This window comes from Somniosus microcephalus, chromosome 12 (genome assembly GCF_052327205.1).
Source record: "Somniosus microcephalus isolate GS21.2 chromosome 12, FLI_Smic_1.0, whole genome shotgun sequence".
NCBI classification, from domain to species: Eukaryota; Metazoa; Chordata; class Chondrichthyes; order Squaliformes; family Somniosidae; genus Somniosus; species Somniosus microcephalus.
This window is the reverse complement of record NC_140998.1, coordinates 197,364,545-197,387,884: the sequence shown is the minus strand read 5'-3', so window position 1 is coordinate 197,387,884 and position 23,340 is coordinate 197,364,545. Positions and strand designations below refer to the sequence as shown.

General features: G+C 48.6%; 1 protein-coding gene across 1 annotated transcript in view; it reads right to left on the bottom strand.

Annotated features, from left to right (window-relative positions):
* Window positions 1–23,340, bottom strand: part of LOC147109867 (glutamate receptor ionotropic, kainate 5-like) — a 612,408-nt gene that overhangs the window by 452,667 nt on the left and 136,401 nt on the right. The gene's annotated exons all lie outside the window — the stretch shown is intronic.

Below are 23,340 nucleotides of genomic sequence, written 5' to 3'. Positions count from 1 at the left end.
CACTGGGAACACAGGAAAAGAGTAAATACACTGGGAACACAGGAAAAGAGTAAGTACACTGGGAACACATGGAGGGAGTATATACACCTGGAACAGTGGAGAAAGTAAACACACTGTAAACACATGGGGAGAGTAAATACACTGGGAACACAGGGAGAGAGTAAATACGCTGGGAACACTGGCAGAGAATATATTTGGAACAACAGGAGAAAGTAAATACACTGGGAACACATGGAGAGAGTAAATCCACTGGGAACACAGCAAGACATTAAACAGACTGGGAATGCTGGTGCGAGCAAATACACTGGCATCACTGGAGGGAGTAAATTCACTGGGAAATCATTCAGATTGTAAATGCACATTAGGAACTTATGAGGAATTAAAATACACTGGGAATAATAGCAGAGAGTAAATACATTGGGAACACATGGAGAGAGTAAATACACTGGGAACACTGGAGAGAGTAAATACACTGGGAACACTGGAGAGAGTAAACACACTGGGCGCACTGGAGAGAGTGAATACACTGTGAACACTTCAGAGATTAAATACAGTGGGAACAAAGGGAGAGAGTAAATACATTGGGAACACATGGAGAGAGTAAATACACTGGGAATGCTGGTGATAGTATATACACTGGGAACACAGGGAGAGAGTAAATACACTGGGAACGCTGGTGATAGTATATACACTGGGAACACAGGGAGAGAGTAAATACACTGGGAACGCTGGCAGAGAATACACTGGGAACAACAGGAGAAAGTAAATACAATGGGAACACATGGAGAGAGTAAATAGACTGGGAACAGGGGAAGAGAGTAAATACACTGGGAACGCTGGCAGAGAATACACTGGGAACAACAGGAGAAAGTAAATACAATGGGAACACATGGAGAGAGTAAATACACTGGGAACAGGGGAGGAGAGTAAATACACTAGTAACACTGGAGAGTGTAATTACACTGGGAACACTGGAGAGAGTAAATACACTGGGAAAACTGCAGAGAGTAATTACACTGGGAACACTGGAGAGAGTAAATACACTGGGAATACCGGAGAAAGTAAATACACTGGGAACACTGGAGAAAGTAAACAGACTGGGAACACTGGAGGGAGCAAATTCACTGGTAAATCACTCAGATAATAACTGCACATTCGGAACTTATGAGTAATGTAAATACATTGGGAACAAAAGAAGAAAGTAAATACACTGGGAACACATGATGAGAATAAATACACTGGGAAGATAGGGAGACAGTAAATACACTGGGAAAACATGGAGAGAATAAATACACTGGGAACACCAGAGAGAGTAAATACACTGGGACCACTAGAGAGAGTAAATACACTAGGAACACATGGAGAGAGTAAATACACTGGCAGCACATGGAGAGAATAAATACACTGGGACCACTAGAGTAAATACACTGGGAACAGAGGGAGAGAGAAAATACACTGGGAACACTGGAGAGAGTAAATACACTGGGAACACTGAGAGAGAGTAATTAGACTGGGAACACTGTCAGAAAGTAAATACACTGGGAACACTGGGAGAGTGTAAATGCACTGGGAACACATGGAGAGAGAAAATACACTGGGAACACATGGAGAGAATAAATACACTGGGACCACTAGAGAGAGTAAATAAACTGGGAACAGAGGGAGATGGTAAATATGCTGGGACCACTAGAGAGAGTAAATACAGTGGGAACAGAGGGAGAGAGTAAATGCACCAGGAACACTGGAGAGAGTAAATACACTGGGAACACATGGAGAGAGTAATTACACTGGGAACACTGTGAGAAAGTAAATATACCGGGAACACTGGGAGAATGTAAATACACTGGGAAAACATGGAAAGAATAAATACACTGTGAACAGCATGAGGGAGTACATACACTGGGATCATTAGAGAGAGTCAATAAACTAGGAACACTTGGAGAGAGTAAATACACTGGGAAAACTGTGAGAAAGTTAATAAACTAGAAAAGTGGAGAGATTATATACACTGGGAACACTGGGAGAGAGTAAATACACTGGGAACACTGGGAGAGAGTAAATACATTGGGAACACTGCGAGAAAATAAATACACTGGGAACACTCGAGAGAGTAAATACACTGGGAACACTCGAGAGGATAAATATATTGGGAAAACTGCGAGAAACTAAATACACTGGCAACACTGGAGAGAGTAAATACACTGGGAACACTCAAGAGGTTAAATACACTGGGAACACTGCAAGAAAGTAAATACACTGGGAACACTGCAAGAAAGTATATACACTGGGAACACTGCAAGAAAGTAAATACACTGGGAAAACTGGGAGAGAGTAAATACACTGGGAACAGAGGGACAAAGTAAATACATTGGGAACACTGTGAGAAAGTTAATACACTGGGAACATTGGAGAGAGTAAATACACTGGGAACACAGGAGAGACTACATACCATGGGAATACTGGAGAGAGTAAATACACTTGGAACACTGGAGAAAGTAAATACACTGGGAACACTGGAGAGAGAAAATACACTGGGAACACTGGAGAGAGTAAATACACTGGGAACACAGGAGAGACTACATACCATGGGAATACTGGAGAGAGTAAATACACTGGGAACACAGGAGAGAGTAAATTCACTGGGAACACTGCGAGAAAGTAAATACGCTGGGAACACTGGAGAGAGTAAATACACTGGGAACACTGGAGAGAGTAAATACAGTGGGAACACAGGAGAGAGTAACTAGGCTGGGAACACTGGAGAGAGTAAATACTCTGGGAACACTGCGAGAAAGTAAATACACTGGGAACACTGGGAGAATGTAAATACACTGGGAAAACATCGAAAGAATAAATACACTGTGAACAGCAGGAGGGAGTACATACACTGGGAACACTAGAGAGAGTAAATAAACTGGGAACACTGGGAGAGAGTAAATACACTGGGAACACTGGGAGAGAGTAAATACACTGGGAACAGAGGGACAAAGTAAATACATTGGGAACACTGTGAGAAAGCTAATACACTGGGAACATTGGAGAGAGTAAATACACTGGGAACACTGAGAAAGTAAATACACTGGGAACACGAGAGAGTAAATACACTGGGAACACTGTGAGAAAGTAAATACACTGATAACACTGGGAGAGTGTAAATAAACTGGGAACACATGGAGAGAGTAAATACGCTGGGAACACTAGAGAGAGTAAATACACTGGGAACACTGGAGAGAGTAAATACACTGGGAACACTGGTGAGAGTAAATAAACTGGGAACACTGGTGAGAGTAAGTACACTGGGAAAACATGGAGAGAGTAAATACACTGGGAACACAGAGAGAATAAATACACTGGGATCACTAGAGAGAGTAAATGCACCGGGAGAGCGTAAATGCACCGGGAACACTGGAGAGAGTAAATACACTGGGAACACTGGAGAGAGTAATTACACTGGGAACACTGCGAGAAAGTAAATACACTGATAACACTGGGAGAGTGTAAATAAACTGGGAACACATGGAGAGAGTAAATACGCTGGGAACACTAGAGAGAGTAAATACACTGGGAACACTGGAGAGAGTAAATACACTGGGGACACTGGAGAGAGTGAATACACTGGGAACACTGTGAGAAAGTAAATACACGGAACACTGGGATAATGTAAATACACTGGGAAAACATGGAAAGAGTAAATACACTGCAAACAGCAGGTGGGAGTACATATACTGGGAAAACTAGAGAGAGTAAGTAAACTGGGAACACTGGGAGAGAGTAAATACACTGGGAAAACTGGGAGAGAGTAAATACACTGGGAACAGAGGGAGCGAGTAATTACACTGGGAACACATGGAGAGAGTAAATACACTGGGACCACTAGGGAGAGTCAATACACTGGAACACAAGGAGAGAGTAAATAAACTGGGAACACTAGTGAGAGTTAATACACTGGGAACACTGGTGAGAGTAAATAAACTGGGAAAACTGGTGATAGTAAATACACTGGGAACACTGGAGAGAGTAAATACACTGGGAACACTGGAGAGAGTAAATACACTGGGAACACTGGTGAGAGTAAATAAACTGGGAACACTGGTGAGAGTAAGTACACTGGGAACACATGGAGAGAGTAAGTGCACTGGGAACACAGAGAGAATAAATACACTGGGACCAATAGAGAGAGTAAATACACTGGGAACACATGGAGAAAGTAAATACACTGGGAACAATGGAGAAAGTAATTACACTGGGAACACTGCATGAAAGTAAATACACTGGGAGCAATGGGAGATTGTAAATACACTGGGAACACATGGAGAGAGCAAATACACTGGGAACACATGGAGAGAGCAAATACACTGGGAACACTAGAGCGAGAGCGTACACCGGGAAAACTGGAGAGAGTAAATACACAGGGCAAACTGAAGAGAGTAAATACTCTGGGAACACTGCGAAAAAGTAAATACACTGGGAACACTGGGAGAATGTAAATACACTGGGAAAACATCGAAAGAATAAATACACTTTGAACAGCAGGAGGGAATACATACACTGGGAACACTAGAGAGAGTAAATAAACTGGGAACACTGGGAGAGAGTAAATACACTGGGAACACTGGGAGAGAGTAAATACACTGGGAACAGAGGGACAAAGTAAATACATTGGGAACACTGTGAGAAAGTTAATACACTGGGAACATTGGAGAGAGTAAATACACTGGGAACACTGAGAAAGTAAATACACTGGGAACACTGGAGAGAGTAAATACACTGGGAACACTGGAGAGAGTAGATACACTGGGAACACTGTGAGAAAGTAAATGCACTGGGAACACTGGAGAGAGTAAATACACTGGGAACACTGGAGAGAGTAGATACACTGGGAACACTGTGAGAAAGTAAATACACTGGGAACACTGGAGAGAGTAAATACACTGGGAACACAGGATAGATTACATACCATGGGAATACTGGAGAGAGTAAATACACTGGGAACACAGGAGAGAGTAAATACACTGGGAACACTGTGAGAAAATAAATACACTGGGAACACTGAAGAGAGAAAATACACTGGGAACACTGGAGAGAGTAAATTCACTGGGAACACTGCGAGAAAGTAAATACGCTGGGAACACTGGAGAGAGTAAATACACTGGGAACACTGGAGAGAGTAAATACAGTGGGAACACAGGAGAGAGTAACTAGGCTGGGAATACTGGCGAGAGTAAATACGCTGGGAACATTGCAAGAATGTAAATACACTGGGAACACTGGAGAGATTAAATACACTGGGAAGATTGGAGAGAGTAAATATACTGGGAACACTGGTGAGAGTAAATACACTGGGAATACTGTGAGAAAGTAAATACACTGGGAACACTGGGAGAGTGTAAATGCACTGGGAACAGAGGGAGAGAGTAAATACACTGGGAACACTGGGAGAGGGTATATACACTGGGAACAGAGGGAGAGAGTAAATACACTGGGAACACTGCAAGAAAGTAAATATACTGGGAAAACTGGAGAGAGTAACTACACTGGGAACACAGTGAGAAAGTAAATACACTGGGAACATGGAGAGAGTAAATACACTGGGAAACTGGAGAGAGTAAATACACTGGGAACACTGGAGAGAGTAAATACACTGGGAACACAGGAGAGAGTAAATACACTGGGAACACCATGAGAGAGTAAATACACTGGAAACACTGGAGAGAATAAATACACTGGGAACACTGTGAGAAAGTAAATACACTGGGAACACTGGAGAGAGTAAATACACCAGGAACACTGGAGAGAGTAAATACACTGGGAACACTGTTAGAAAGTAAATACACTGGGAACATTGGGAGAATGTAAATACACTGTCAAAATATGGAAAAAGTAAATACACTGTGAACAGCAGGTGGGAGGACATACACTGGGAAAACTAGAGAGAGTAAATAAACTGGAAACACTGGGAGTGAGTAAATACACTGGGAACACTGGGAGAGAGTAAATACATTGGGACCACTAGAGACAGTAAATACACTGGGAACACATGGAGAGAGTAAATAAACTCAGAACACAGAGAGAATAAATACACTCAGACAACTAGAGAGAGTAAATACACTGGGAACACATGGAGAGAGTAATTACACTGGGAACACTGTGAGAAAGTAAATATACAGGGAACACTGGGAGAATGTAAATACACTGGGAAAACATGGAAAGAATAAATACACTGTGAACAGCAGGAGGGAGTACATATACTGGGATCATTAGAGAGAGTCAATAAACTAGGAACACTTGGAGAGAGTAAATACACTGGGAAAACTGTGAGAAAGTTAATAAACTAGAAAAGTGGAGAGATTATATACACTGGGAACACTGGGAGAGAGTAAATACACTGGGAACACTGGGAGAGAGTAAATACATTGGGAACACTGCGAGAAAATAAATACACTGGGAACACTCGAGAGAGTAAATACACTGGGAACACTGGAGAGGATAAATATATTGGGAAAACTGCAAGAAATTAAATACACTGGCAACACTGGAGAGAGTAAATACACTGGGAACACTCAAGAGGTTAAATACACTGGGAACACTGCAAGAAAGTAAATACACTGGGAACACTGAAAGAAAGTATATACACTGGGAACACTGCAAGAAAGTAAATACACTGGGAACACTGGAGAGAGTAAATACACTGGGAACAGTGTGAGAAAGTAAATACACTGGGAAAACATGGAAAGAATAAATACACTGTGAACAGCAGGAGGGAGTACATACACTGGGAACACTAGAGAGAGTAAATAAACTGGGAAAACTGGGAGAGAGTAAACACACTGGAACACTGGGAGAGAGTAAATACACTGGGAACAGAGGGAGAGTGTAAATACACTGGGAAAACTGTGAGAAAGTTAATAAACTGGGAAAACTGGAGAGAGTAAATACACTGGGACCATTGAGAAAGTAAATACACTGGGAACACTGGAGAGAGTAAATACACTGGGAACACTGGAGAGAGTAAATACACTGGGAACACTGGAGAGAGTAAATACACTGGGAACACTGAGAAAGTAAATACACTGGGAACACTGGGAGAGTGTAAATACTCTGGGAACACATGGCGAGAGTAAATACACTGGGAACAGAGGGAGTGAGTAAACACACTGGGATCACTGGGAGAGAGTAAATACACTGGGAACAGAGCGAGAGAGTAAATACACTGGGAACACTATGAGAAAGTAAATACACTGGGAAAACTGGATAGAGTAAATACACTGGGAACACTGGAGCGGATAAATATACTGGGAACACTGCGAGAAAGTAAATACACTGGGAGCACTGGAGAGAGTAAATACACTGGGAACACTCAAGAGATTAAATACACTGGGAACACTGCAAGAAAGTAAATACACTGGGAACACTGCAGGAAAGTATATACACTGGGAACACTGGAGAGAGTAAATACACTGGGAACAGTGTGAGAAAGTAAATACACTGGGAAAACATGGAAAGAATAAATACACTGTGAACAGCAGGAGGGAGTACATACACTGGGAACACTAGAGAGAGTAAATAAACTGGGAAAACTGGGAGAGAGTAAACACACTGGAACACTGGGAGAGAGTAAATACACTGGGAACACTGTGAGAAAGTAAATAAAATGGGAACACTGGAGAGAGTAAATACACTGGGAACACTCGAGAGAGTAAATACACTGGGAACACTAGAGAGAGTAAATAAACTGGGAAAACTGGGAGAGAGTAAACACACTGGAACACTGGGAGAGAGTAAATACACTGGGAACACTGTGAGAAAGTAAATAAAATGGGAACACTGGAGAGAGTAAATACACTGGGCACACTCGAGAGAGTAAATACACTGGGAACACTAGAGAGAGTAAATACACTGGGAACACTGGAGAGAGTAAATACACTGGGAACACTGGAGAGAATAACTATACTGGGAACACTGCAAGAAAGTAAATACACTGGGAACACTGGAGAGAGTAAATACACTGGGAACACTCGAGAGAGTGAATACACTGGGAACACTCGAGAAAGTAAATACACTGGGAACACTGGAGAGAGTAAATACACTGGGAAAACTGGAGAGAGTAAATACACTGGGAACACTGGAGAGAGTAAATACACTGGGAACACTGAAAAAGTAAATACACTGGGAACACTGGGAGAGTGTAAATACACTGGGGACACATGGAGAGAGTAAATACACTGGTAACAAAGGGAGTGAGTAAATACACTGGGATCACTGGGAGAGAGCAAATACACTGGGAACAGAGCGAGAGAGTAAATACACTGGGAACACTGCAAGAAAGTAAATACACTGGGAACACTGGAGAGGATAAATATACTGGGAACACTGTGAGAAAGTAAATGCACTGGGAACACTGCAAGAAAGTAAATACACTGGGAACACTGTGAGAGTGTAAATACACTGGGAAAACATGGAAAGAATAAATACACTGTGAACAGCAGGAGGTAGTACATACACTGGGAACACCAGAGAGAGTAAATAAACTAGGAACACTGGGAGAGAGTAAACACACGGGAACACTGGGAGAGAGTAAATACACTGGGAACAGAGGGAGAGAGTAAATACACTGGGAACACTGGAGAGAGAAAATACACTGGGAACACTGAGAAAGTAAATACACTGGGAACACTGGAGAGAGTAAATACACTGGGAACGCTGCGAGAAAGTAAATACACTGGGAACACTGGAGAGCGTAAATACACTGGGAACACTGGAGAGAGTAAATACCCTGGGAATACTGGAGAGAGTAAATACACTGGGAACACAGGAGAAAGTAAATACACTGGGAACGCTGGAGTGAGTAAACACACTGGGAATACTGTGAGAAAATTCATACACTGGAGAGAGTAAATACACTGGGAACACTGGAGAGAGTAAATACACTGGGAACACTGAGAAAGTAAATACATTGGGAACACTGGAGAGAGTAAATACACTGGGAACACTCGAGAGAGTAAATAAACTGGGAACACTGGAGAGAGTAAATAGACTGGGAACACTCGAGAGAATAAATACACTGGGAACAATCGAGAGAGTAAGTACACTGGGAACACTGTGAGAAAGTAAATACACTGGGAACACTGGAGAGAGTAAATACACTGGGAACACTGGAGAGAGTAAATACAGTGGGAACACTGGAGAGAGTAAATACACTGGGAACACTGAGAAAGTAAATACACTGGGAACACTGGGAGAGTGTAAATACACTGGGAACACATGGAGAGAGTAAATACACTGGGAACAGAGCAAGAGAGTAAATACACTGGGAACACTGCGAGAAAGTAAATGCACTGGGAACACTGGAGAGAGTAAATGCACTGGGAACACTGGAGAGAGTAAATACACTGGGAACACTGCGAGAAAGTAAATAAAATGGGAACACTGGAGAGAGTAAATACACTGGGAACACTCGAGAGAATAAATACACTGGGAACACTGGCTAGAGTAAATACACTGGGAACACAGGAGAGTAAATATACTGGGAACACTGCGAGAAAGTAAATACACTGGGACCACTGGAGAGAGTAAATAGACTGGGGACACTGGAGAGAGTAAATACACTGGGAACACTGGAGAAAGTAAATACACTGGGAACTCTGGGAGAGAGTAAATACACTGGGAACACATGGAGAGAGTAAATACACTGGGAACAGAAGGAGAGAGTAAATACACTGGGAATACCGGGAGAGAGTAAATACACTGGGAACAGAGGGAGAGAGTAAATACTCTGTGAACACTGCGAGAAAGTAATTACACTAGGAACACTGGAGAGAGTAAATACACTGGGAACACTGGAGAGAGTAAATTCACTGGGAACACAGGAGAGAGTAAATACACTGGCCTAGAAATTCAGTTGGTTGCGCCAGCCATTAGCGCCTTAAGAGAAGTGAATTTCGGGCACTATGCGTGTAGCGTCCGGGCGCAGCGCGATCTGTGCCTCGCCCCAAATTAAGTACACATTTAGCGCCGGCGCAAAGTTTAGCGCGCGCTCACGTGCGCGCGCAGAAAATGACGTCATATCCTCGTGCAACGCCCTTTGCGCGCCCCGATCCAGAACTTCAGTGGGACCACCCCATTGTGCGGCCGGCGGCCCGCACGCTTGTTTAGTGGAACGCAACAGAGCCGACGCGGGACCTGGGGAGCGTAAATTAAAGGGCACTTAATCTGCACTATAAAGGGCAGCCATTTTGCAGCTAACACTCTTGTGCAACGGATTTCTGGAGAGAGACCAAGGAAGACAGCTTTCTGGTTTGGGCCCACACTAGCTCAGGTATTTTTGGCTTCAGGCCAGAGCATTGCAAGTGGCCTCTTGTATATTTGACTGTTTGGCAGCATATTATGGGGGCTGCATGGGGTGCCAACGCTGAGTTTCAGCGTCATGTCCGTAGGGCTCGCAGACGCGGTGTGAGAGGGGCAGCCCTGGCTAGACGCAGAGGGGGCAACAGGCGTCGGCAACATAGGCCTTACCCAGTCAGGGCATACCGCCAGCAGGGCACCTACCTCAACATGAGTGGCGCGAGATGTGTAAAAAGGCTGAGATTCTGAAAGGAGGTGGTTGGAGAGATCTGCCATCTGCTTCGCAGAGATCTGCGTCCAAAGCTCAGGAGCAGGACGTCTCTGTCGGTGGAGGCGAAGGTGATGGTGGCCTTGAACTTCTATGCCACCGGCTCCTTCCAATCCGCTGCTGGGGACATAGCTAACATATCCCAGTTCGTCGTGCATTGCTGCATCCGCCAGGTGACCGATGCCCTTTTCAGAAGGAGGCGCCAATTCATCTCCTTCCCCGTGGCCCTGGAGAGGCAGCATCAGCGTGCACTGGGATTTGCAAGATTCGCGGCCTTCGCCTTGGTGCAGGGCGCCATTGACTGTACGCATGTGGCTTTGCAGGCACCTGTGGAGCATGCCGAGGATTACCACAACTGTAAGGGCTACCATTCCCTCAATGTGCAGCTGGTGTGTGGCCACAAGCAGCGCATCCTAGCTGTCAATGCCCGCTTTCCAGGCAGCAGCCACGATGCCTTTATCCTGCGGCAGACAACTGTGCGTGACATGTTCGAGGCACAGCCTCCCCCAAGAGGATGGCTTCTCGGGGACAAAGGCTATCCTTTGTGTACCTGGCTCATGACCCCGCTCCGCGCGCCCAGGACCCCTGCTGAAGAGGCATACAACGAGAGTCATCAAGCGAGCAGGAACATAATCGAGCAAACAATTGGCGTCCTCAAGCAGCGGTTCCGCTGCCTGGATCGTTCCGGCGGATCTCTGCAGTATTCCCCGGACCGAGTGTCCCAATTCGTCGTTGTTTGCTGCATGCTGCACAACCTGGCTCTCCGCAGGACTCAGGCACTGCCACCTCACGTTGGACCACCACCTCAGGAGGAGGAGCAGGAGGAGCATGAGGAGGAGGAGCAGGAGGAGGAGGAGTACCATCCCAGGAGGGAGCGAGAAGGTCCAAGGGCCGTCCGTCGGCGGCTTACTGAACGGCACTTCTAAGCCCCCTGTCAGGGAATGCCTTGTGGCCATGAAGGAACATGAACGCAGCCGCTCCGCAAGCCCTCAGCCGGCGAAGGCAACAAACACTTACAGCAACAAACATGGACACTCTCTGAATAAAGAGAAATCTTTATTTTAGACCAATGAAACCCCTTCACACATGAAACCCAGAAACATTAAACGGTCCCAAAAAACAGTACATCAAATGACTCACTCCCACAACCTGGGGAGGAATAACTGAACATTTGTTCAAAAATGGCCTTCATCCTCGGCCTTAACCCAAAAAGCATCCCCAGAAACAAAACAACCATGGCCAAAAGAAACATAGGCATCGCCATATAAAATAACACTTGGCCACACCGTCTACTTCTTGGGCCATGAGGGCGAGACCTTGTCGAGCCTTTTGGGGCCCCTGCCCGGCCTGCTGCTCCTCCGCAAGCTCTGCCCAGTGGCTGCTGCGAGGCTGGGGAAAGGCTCCTGAGGGTTAGATGTCCTTCCGGCAGATGCCCTTGGGGGGCGGCCTAGACGGGGTTTGCCCCTCGAGGGTCCGGCTGGTGATTGGCGCAGCTGTGCCTGGCCAACATCATTCGCAGCCGCTTGCCATTGAGGCACCACTGGGGGAGTGGCGGTGACGGCTGGAGGAATGTGTGCAATCTGGCGGATGGTCGGCCCTGGCTGGTGATGTGCCACTCTGGCACTCGCACGGGCCCGCACTGCAGCATGCGCACCAATCTGCCGAAGGGCAGCCCGCTGTGCTGCTGCAGCGCGGCGGGTGTCCAGGCGATGCCTGGCTGATGCAGCGCATGTGGCAGCAGTCAGTGCCCCTGTTGCCCTGGTCTGCGACCGCAACAGAGCAGCCACTGTCTGGACGGCATCACTGATCAGCCGGCCACTTGCGGCATGTGAGGCCCCGAACTCGCGCACACTACTAGCCAGGGACTCGATGGCCTCAGGCATCCGTGCCACTACCCCCATCAGCTCGGTGTGCCGGCGATCCGAACCCTGGGCCATTTGATCGAGGTGGCGCACCTCCTCTGAGTTGAAGGTGGCCGGACTGGAGTCCGGACTCTCCCGCTGGGGAGCAGGGGGCAGAGCTGGCCGACCCTTGCCACGTTGCCGGCGGCGACTGGGCCCAGCAACTGCACTCCCCTCCGATCCTTCCCCCCTCTGGGGGGAAGGCCGCGGACCAACCGCAGCCCTCCTGGGTTGCTGGACGCCACTGGTCCCAGCAGCTCCACTCCCCTCCGGCACTTCCTCCAGGCTCTCCTCCAGGGAAGACGTGTCCACTACTTCGGCATCTGCAGCCGCACCTGACTGCTGCCCTGATGGTCCGCCTTCCTGTTCCTCCTCCTCCTCCTCCTCGGAGGGGCTGTCACTGGCAGCTTCAGGGAGCTCCTCGTCACCAGCTGAAAGCAGGAAGGCACAAGAGTAGCTTTAGAGTGAGGAGAGGGCGTCAGCGAGGGAGGCATGACTGGTGGCATTCAGCGCATTGGTCGGACAATGGCAAAGGAGGTAGATCAGATGCGCAAGTGCGACGAGAGAGGTCCAAAAGGTGATGCCCATACCATTGTGGCCCAGAAGAGGGTCGGCATCTCCACAGGCGACGGGCCCAATCACCCGGGGTCCCATGAGGCGACTCACGCGCTCCTCCAGGGGAGTGAGCTCCTGGATCTGGGGGCGGCCTCCCCCGGTCTGCTCCTGGTGCCTTCGGTTGTTGGCAAGTTTAGCCTGCAAGAGAAAGGACGGCCTGTAAGTACGGTGTGTAGCCCTGATGTGGTGTGCACTGCCTCCCATGGTGGAATAGCTTGGCCAGTGTGTAGCCCTGATGTGGTGTGTGCTGCCTCCCATGGTGGAATAGCTTGGCCAGTGTGTAGCCCTGATGTGGTGTGCGCTGCCTCCCATGGTGGAATAGCTTGGCCAGTGTATAGCCCTGATGTGGTGTGCGCTGCCTCCCATGGTGGAATAGCTTGGCCAGTGTGTAGCCCTGATGTGGTGTGCACTGCCTCCCATGGTGTAAAGTGCAGAATGTGCAATTGATGTTCATGACTGTCCCATAGCTGCTGGCTGAGGGCTGGCCATTAGGGCTTTCAGGTCCCTTTGCCCATCATGTCAGGTGTACATGCAAGGATGAGGAGGAGACTGGAAAGGGTACTCACCCTGACAATCCTGGTCAGGTCATTAAACTTCTTCCGGCATTGGACATTGTCCCTGGGGGCATCGCCGGTGGCCGACACCCAGCGGGCGACCTCCCTCCAGGCTTTCCTATAGACGCTGGTTGGAGGCTTCCTGCCAGTGTCCGGGAACAAGATGTGCTGTCTCTTCTCCAAGGCCCTCACCATCACCTTCAAGTCATGGGCTGAGAAGCGCAGGGCACGCTCACGGGCCTTCTGTACCGTTGCCATGGCTCCTTCTGATCACCAGCAGTGTTCAGGCCTAGCTGGAAGGCTGCAGTGTGCAGGCCGTTGCAGCAGAGCAAGTCGACCCATCCCCCTTTAAGAGCTGGCCGGCGCCACGGTGTCTGCTGTCAATCAAGAAATGACCGCACCTGCGCTGCGCCCGGCCTCGGCGCTATCCCTCTGCACCGTCGGCTTAGCGCCTAAAGATAGGCGTGCAACGCCAGTTTTAGCGCTCAAGCAACCTCTTAGGGCGATGCTACTGAATATCGGCGAAGTGCCATCGACTTTGCGCCGGGCGCAAACTTTAGCGCCCGCCCGACTTTACCGCCCCAAAAGTGGCTATACTGAATTTCTAGGCCACTGGGAACACTGCGAGAAAGAAAATACACTGGGAACACTGGAGCGAGTAAATACACTGGGAACACTATGAGAAAATAAATACACTGGGAACACTGGAGAGAGTAAAAACACTGGGAACACTGGAGAGAATAAATATACTGGGAACACTGCGAGAAAGAAAATACACTGGGAACACTGGAGTGAGTAAATACACTGGGAACACTGTGAGAAAATAAATACACTGGGAACACTGGAGAGAGTAAATACACTGGGAACACTGGAGAGAGTAAATACACTGGGAACACTGCGAGAAAGTAAATGCACCGGGAACAATGCGAGATTGTAAATACACTGGGAACCCATGGAGAGAGTAAATACACTGGGAACACTAGAGCGAGTAAGTACACTGGGTACACTGGAGAGAGTAAATACACAGGGAGCACTGGAGGCAGTAAATACTCTGGGAACACTGCGAGAAAGTAAATACACTGGGAACACTGGGAGAATGTAAATACACTGGGAAAACATGGCATGAAGTCAAACATGGGCAAGGAAACCTCCTGCTGATTACCACCTACCGCCCTCCCTCAGCTGATGAATCAGTACTCCTTCATGTTGAACACCAATTGGAAGAAGCACTGAGAGTAGCAAGGGCACAAAATGTCCTCTGGGTGGGGGACTTCAATGTCCATCACCAAGAGAGGCTCGGTAGCACCACAACTGACCGAGCTGGCCGAGTCCTAAAGGACATAGCTGCCAGACTGGGTCTGCGACAGGTGGTGAGGGAACCAACAAGAGGGAAAAACCTACTTGATCTCGTCCTCACCAATCTACCTGTTGCAGATGCATCTGTCCATGACAGCATTGGTGGAAGTGACCACCGCACAGTCCTTGTGGAGACGAAGTCCCGTCTTCATGCTGAGGATACCCTCCACCATGTTGTGTGGCACTACCACCATGCTAAATGGGACAGAGTTCGAACAGATCTGGCAACTCAAAACTGGGCATCCATGAGGCGCTGTGGGCCATCAGCAGCAGCAGAATTGTATTCAACCACAATCTGTAACCTCATGGCCCGGCATATCCCTCACTCTACCATTACCATCAAGCCGGGAGATCAACCCTGGTTTAACGAAGAGTGCAGGAGAGCATGCCGGGAACAGCACCAGGCATACCGAAAAATGAGGTGTCAACCTGGTGAGGCTACAACACAGGACTACTTGCATGCCAAACAACGGAAGCAACATGCGATAGACAGAGCTAAGCGATCTCACAACCATCGGATCAAATCAAAGCTCTGCAGTCCTGCCACATCCAGTCGTGAGTGGTGGTGGACAATTAAACAGTTAACAGGAGGAGGAGGCTCCAAAAATATCCCCATCCTCAATGATGGTGGAGCCCAGCACGTGAGTGCAAAAGACAAGGCTGAAGCATTTGCAACTATCTTCAGCCAGAAGTGCCGAGTGGATGACCCATCTCGGCCTCCTCCTGAGGTCCCCAGCACCACAGATACCAGTCTTCAGCCCATTCAATTCATTCCACGTGATGTCAAGAAATGGCTGAAGACACTGGATACTGCAAAGGCTATGGGCCCTGACAACATTCCGGCAATAGTACTGAAGACTTGTGCTCCAGAACTAGCTGCGCCCCTAGCCAAGCTGTTCCAGTACAGCTACAACACTGGCATCTACCCGGCAATGTGGAAAATTGCCCAAGTATGTCCTGTCTGCAAAAAGCAGGACAAATCCGACCCGGCCAATTACCGTCCCATCAGTCTACTCTCAATCATCAGCAAAGTGATGGAAGGTGTCGTCGACAGTGCTATCAAGCGGCACTTACTCAGCAATAACCTGCTAACTGATGCCCAGTTTGGGTTCCGCCAGGGCCACACAGCTCCTGACTGTGGTGTATGTAACCTGTTCCACCTTAAGAGAACTTAAGCCTGTTCCACCTTAAGAGATGTACTACTTTCTCTGGCTGCTGTATACATAATACTGGTGGTGACCACACCGGTATATAAGCACTGTGTAGTAATATTGTATTCAATATAGTCCCGACCTCCAACCAGTAAAGACCTGTTGAATTTACTCTCTTAGTCTGTGTAGTAATTATCACTATAACACACAGACTTAACAGTGGTGACGAGTCCGATTCTTACCCTGCGGCAGTTATTTCCACGGCGGCTTCGTCCACAGACAGGACATCGAAGAGAGGTTTCCACCCTCATCACCCTACTGGAAGACACGTCGAACGGCAGGCATCGAGAAACCGGAGTGCAGAAGACATCCTGACCTCGAAGCCTCCATCAGCGACTGTCAGCTTTCTTCTTCTACCTCGGTGGTGGGTAAGCCGGGCAGCGACGCGACAGAAAGTCAACCGCGTTGGCTGTACAGACGGGGCTGGGAAGATGGAGGAATAAGGGCGGTGAGATCGATCGCGACCGGAGATAAGGGCCGGGCTGCTTTTGAGCGAGAGGCGCAGCACGGGGACATCGATCGCGACCGGAGATAAGGGCCGCATTCGGGCTAAAAGGCGCAGCGTCTGGGGAAACTGAAGGCGCGAGAGCCGCGGTGAAGCGGAGACAGCGTCGGGGGATGGTTGAAGACCGCCAAGCACGGGAAAACCACCATTTTGTGGGCGGAGGACGACGACAAAGAGCGGGAAGCCGCCATCTTGGATAACATAAAAATACAATAAATTGCAACGATGCCTAAACATGGGAACATTAATACCTTTGATAGTGACATCGAAGATTGGGCCATGTATGTAGAACGCATACAAAATTATTGTAAGGCAAATAAAATTCCTGATGCAGATAAAGCACTAACATTATTAAATTTAATGGGTGCGAAGACATACGGGCAATTGAAACACCTGTTATCACCAGATGAACCGGCGGATAAGACGTTCAATGAGATTGTTACTGTCCTGAAAAATCATCTAAACCCCACGCCGCTGATGCTAGCGGAACGATTTAAATTTTACGACAGAAGGCAGCTGCAGAATGAAAGCAATGCTGAATATTTGATGGAATTACGTAAGCTAGCAAAATATTGTCAGTTTGGAACGGGACTGACAGAGGCACTACGAGATAAATTTGTGTGTGGTTTATTTAAACAGGATACACAAAAGCGACTGCTCGAGGAGAATGAGCTGACGCTTGAGAAGGCGGTCACTATGGCAGCAGCACACGAAGCCGCAGTGACAGGCACGGCAGTAATGCAGCTACGGTCACCGGAACTCGGTACAAACAAATTGGGTTTGAGTTCTGTCAAATGTTATCGTTGTGGAAAGACAACGCACGATCAGAACCAGTGTTGGTTTAAAAACCAAGAATGCAGAACATGTGGCAGGCTTGACCACATAGCTAAAGTATGCTGGTCAGGAAAGAAGACCAGCAACAAAAAGTCACCGCAAGGAAAATACGCAAAGGTACACAAGGTGACAAAGAACAGTTTGACCGAACAGAAGTCAGATTCAGACGCTAGCAGTAATGAACTGGATAGCTTAAGAGTACACAACGTTGGTAAGGATGCAGATCTCCAGACAATTTGGGTCACTCTTCAGATAGCAGGAGTCCAAGTAAAAATGGAATTGGACACTGGATCGGCATTGACGGTCATGAATAAGAAAGATTACAGAAGGTTATTCCAACATATTCCCCTACAGGATACGGAGATTATATTGAAAACATACACGAGGCAAAGAGTGTACCCCATCGGAAAAATAGAGGTAGAAGTGGTCCACAAGGGCGAAGAAAGCCAAGTAATGAACTTATATGTGCTACCTGAAGGAGGTCCACCACTACTAGGACGGGAGTGGATTAGGAAAATGAATATGGACTGGCACTCCTTGAAGACACTAACGGTAGATTCTGGGGAAACAGATGTCAAACCTAAACGATTGTCCAGAATATTGGATGATGCTAAAGAGGTGTTCCAGCAGGGACTGGGAACACAGAGGAATTACGGCAAACATCAAGATTGATGAACATGCACAACCAAAGTTTTTTAAAGCCAGACCGGTACCCTATGCAATACGACCTACTGTTGAAGCGGAACTGGAAGCACTAGAACGTTCAGGTGTACTGTCTAAGGTAGATTGGAGTGAGTGGGCTACGCCCATTGTTCCCGTTATGAAACGTCCTGCGAGCAACAAGCCAGGAGATCCAGGGAAGGTTCGCATCTGTGGAGATTTCAAAATCACCGTTAATCCGGTGCTTCACACGGTGCAGTATCCGCTTCCACGGATTGAGGATATTTTCGCTTCATTGTCTGGCGGGAAACACTTCACCAAGATAGACCTGGCGCAGGCGTACTTGCAGATCGAGGTTGAGGAAGAGTCACGCCAATACCTCACGATCAACACGCATCGAGGGTTGCACCGGTCCAATAGGCTGGTTTTTGGAGTAGCATCGGCTCCAGCAATTTGGCAGAGGGCCATGGAGCAGGTATTACAGGGAATTCCAGGCACACAATGTTACCTGGACGATATTCTGATTACAGGAGATGGTGATGAACAACATCTCGCAAACTTGGAACTGGTGCTCAACAGACTGAAAGAGTATGGACTTAGAGTAAATCGGCAGAAATGTGAGTTCTTCCAGAAGCGGATCTCGTACTGTGGCCATGTCATTGACCGGGAGGGGCTTCATAAGTCTCCTGACAAGATTGAGGCAGTTGTAAAGGCTCCCGCTCCGGAGAATGTCTCTCAGTTGAGGTCGTTTCTAGGATTAATTAACTATTACCATAAATTTCTGCCAAATCTATCCACGGTACTGCACCCGTTAAACGCTCTTTTACAGAAAGGGGTACCATGGGAATGGGGCGAAAACTGTAAGAAGGCATTTCGCAAAAGCAAAGAATTGATCACCTCAGAGGAAGTGTTGGCTCACTTCAACCCGACACTGCCTATTCGGTTGGCTTGTGATGCTTCCCCATATGGTATTGGGGCAGTACTCTCACACAAGTTGCCAAATGGCACGGAAAGGCCAGTCGCGTTTGCATCCAGATCATTGACCTCCGCTGAGCGCAACTATGCGCAGATCGATAGGGAGGCTCTTAGCCTTGTATGGGGAGTGAAGAAGTTTAATCATTACCTGCAGGGCCAAAAATTCACACTTCTGACAGACCATCAACCGTTGGTATCCATTTTTAACCCTAAGAAGGGTGTTTCGGTGATGACAGCGCAGCGTCTCCAGAGATGGTCTCTTTTCCTAGGGGCACATCAATATCAAATAGAATTCAAAGGTACGAAACAGCATGGCAATGCTGATGGGCTGTCGCGCCTGCCACTACCTGAAGAAGAAGACACGACGAAAGTTGACCCTGTTGAGTTATTTCATTCGACCATCATCGAGTGCTTACCAGTCACCAATGCAAGTATTGAAAGAGAAACCAGGAACGACCCGACACTGTCCAGAGTCTACGAGGTGACAGTGAAAGGATGGCCAACACGGGGTGATCCTCTGTTACCGGCATTTTCGGCAAGGCGAGACCAGCTGTCCGTCTGCCATGGTACCTTGATGTACGGGACAAGAGTGATTATTCCTCCCAAGTTAAGGGAAAGAGTTTTAAACGAACTGCATGAAGGTCATCTGGGGGGAGTTAAAATGAAAAGTCTTGCTAGGGCTTATGTATGGTGGCCGGGTATTGACCTACAGATTGAGGAGTTAACGAAAATTTGCGCTGGGTGCCAAAAAGTGCAAAATGCACCTCCGATTGCACCGCTACACCCATGGGAATGGCCTTCAGCCCCATGGCAACGCGTACACATTGACTTTGCTGGTCCATTCATGGACTCCATGTTCCTAATCGCGGTGGACGCACATTCCAAATGGCCAGAAGTCATCAAGATGAATACCACTACTTCAGAAAAGACAATTGCGGTGTTAAGAACAATATTCGCAAGGAACGGATTGCCAGAACAGATCTGTTCGGACAATGGACCACAGTTTGTATCGGAAGAATTCCGACAATTCTTAAAGAAGAATGGAGTAAAACATTATGGCCTAGAAATTAGGTTTGCCTCCGCCAGGGCTTTTGCGACCGAAATTTTGCGCCCGCGATAATTGCCGCTGCGCCCGCCAAAAATTCAGCTGCCCCGCGCCCAGATGGCTGCGGGCGCTAATGGAGGGTTTCAGCGCCTCGCTATGGGCGCTGAATGCAGGTTTGCGGCGCTAATCCCCCGCTGCGGCACCCGATGCGGTGCGGCAGGCTGGGGTACTGCAGGCCTCCTCCTTCTGTTAAGGAGGAGCTGCCTGCAGCCGACCGCTGACCGGTCGATTCGCCCGACAAATGAGCCCGGCACCTCGGAGAAGTGCCGGGCTCGCGGGCCACACACATCAGTGCCGCGGGGGGGTGGTGGAGGAGTCCGGGGAGGGAGGTGCGGGCAGGCGGCCGCCGGGAAAGCGGCCGGCCGCCGCTCCACCTTAATGCGCCGGCGCTACGTACTGCAACATCCCGTTGAACAATCGTTGGTTGCGGCTGCCACGGGCGAGGCGGCCGCAACTGAATTTGGGCGTCCGGCCGCGTTACCACGGCAACCGGGATGCTGCGCACACCGATGACGTCATCGGTGCCGGCGCAGCGCTACCGGCTAACGCCGATGGTAGGGCCCAACGCAATTTCGATCGCGGCTATAATTCCGGCGCAAGGCCCTCTAACGCCTCTAATTGGGCGCTAACCCAACCGAATTTCTAGGCCTATACCTCTGCCCCATATCATCCAGCGACAAACGGGTTGGCTGAAAGATTTGTCCAGACATTCAAAAAGGCAATTAAGGCCATGAACGATGATCAGATTCCGCTGCAACACAAGGTCGACAAGTTCCTGATATCGTATCGAAACGCCGATCATGCAGTGACTAACCAAAGTCCTGCCATGATGTTTTATAACAGGAGGTTGCGGTCCAAGTTGGACTTGTTAAAACCAAATGTGCGGAGGGAAGTGGAAAACAAACAGTTTCGGCATATTAGCAACAAGACCACTCGAACTTTCGACGTAGGACAACCAGTGTTGGCAAGGGGCTATGGAAATGAAAAATGGCAGTCCGGAACAATTCGGGCCAGACAAGGACCTCTGATGTACACAGTAGATATTGGTCATAATGTGATAAGGCGTCATGCGGATCAACTGATAGAGTCGAGAGCAAGGGTCGAACCCATGGTTGTGACAGAGACAACTATGGAAGACGTTAATGAACCTGAAGCATCTACCTCGGCAGGGAATGTACTTGATGATGATGACACCCAATACATTGGAAACCAAATAGAGGAGGCACCTCAACAACAAGAATCAGAGACTACTGAGAGGCGTTATCCAAGCCGCATCAGAAAGCCTCCTGAGAGACTGAACCTTTGAACTGTTATACCTGAAGTTATATATGTATATATGTTATTATGTTATGTTAAATGGGGATATGACTGTTAAGCTAAAAAGGGAGGATTGTGGTGTATGTAACCTGTTCCACCTTAAGAGAACTTAAGCCTGTTCCACCTTAAGAGATGTACTACTTTCTCTGGCTGCTGTATACGTAATACCAGTGGTGACCACACCGGTATATAAGCACTGTGTAGTAATATTGTATTCAATATAGTCCCGACCTCCAACCAGTAAAGACCTGTTGAATTTACTCTCTTAGTCTGTGTAGTAATTATCACTATAACACACAGGCCTAGAAATTCAGTCTGGACACTTTTGGGGCGCTAAAGTCGGGCGCTCGCTAAAGTTAGCGCCCGCCGGAAAGTGTAGGCCACATCGCCGAAATTCAGTAGAGTTGGCCCTAAGTTTGGCCGAGCGTTGAAACTGGCGTTGAAATGCTGTGTTCCGGCGCTAAGCCGGCGATGCGGCCTAATAACGCCGAAGCCGGGCGCAGCGCAGGTGCGGTCATGTTTTGATTGACAGCAGACACCCTGACGCCGGCCAGCTCTTAAAGGGGGAAGGGTCAACTTTGACTGCTGCCACGTCCTGCATACTGGAGCCCTGCAGCTAGGCCTCAGCACTACTGGTGTGCCAAAATAGCGCCTGGAGCAATGGAGAGGGCCCGTGAGCGAGCGCAGCGCTTCTCAGAGCATGCTCTGAGTGTGCTCATTCATGGTGTGGAGAAGAGAAGAGAGATCCTGTGCCCGGACAGTGGCAAGAAGGCTCCCAGGAGCCAGTACAGGAGAGCCTGGGGCAAAATCGCCCGCAGGGTGTCATCCACCTGTGATGTCCCCAGGAGTGCGGACCAATGCTGCAAGAAGTTCAACGACCTCACTCGGATGGTGAAGGTGAGTACCCTTTCCAGTGTCCCCCTCATCCTTGCATGTGCACCTCACATTATGGGCAAAGGGACCTCAAAGGCCTAATGGGCAGCCCTCCTCCCGCAGCAATGGCACTTGCATGTTCATCAATAGTACTTTCTGCACTTAACACACTGGCCAAGCTATTCGACCATGGGAGGCAGTGCACCCAGCAACAGGGCACCACACTGGCCAAGCTATTCCACCATGGGAGGCAGTGCACCCAGCAACAGGGCACCACACTGGCCAAGCTATTCCACCATGGGAGGCAGCGCACCCAGCAACAGGGCACCACACTGGCCAAGCTATTCCACCATGGGAGGCAGTGAACCCAGCAACAGGGCACCATACTGGCCAAGCTATTCCACCATGGGAGGCAGTGCACCCAGCAACAGGGCACCACACTGGCCAAGCTATTCCACCATGGGAGGCAGTGCACCCAGCAACAGGGCACCATACTGGCCAAGCTATTCCACCATGGGAGGCAGTGCACACAGCGGCAGGGCACCACACTCTACTTAGAGGCCGTCCTTTCTCTTGCAGGCCAAGCTGGCGAGCAATGTAAGGAGCCAGGCTGTCACTGGTGGAGGCCGTCCCGAGTACCAGGCGCTCACTGATCTGGAGGAGAGCGTGGCACGACTCATGCGTGGCCGGGTGACTGGCCCTGTCGCGATCGGCGAGGCGGACCCTGTACTGGTACCCACTGGTAAGGACATGACCGGTTGCACCTCTCTTGTTGCCCTCGCGCTTCAGATCTACATCCTTTCCCACTGACCGACAAATGCGCAT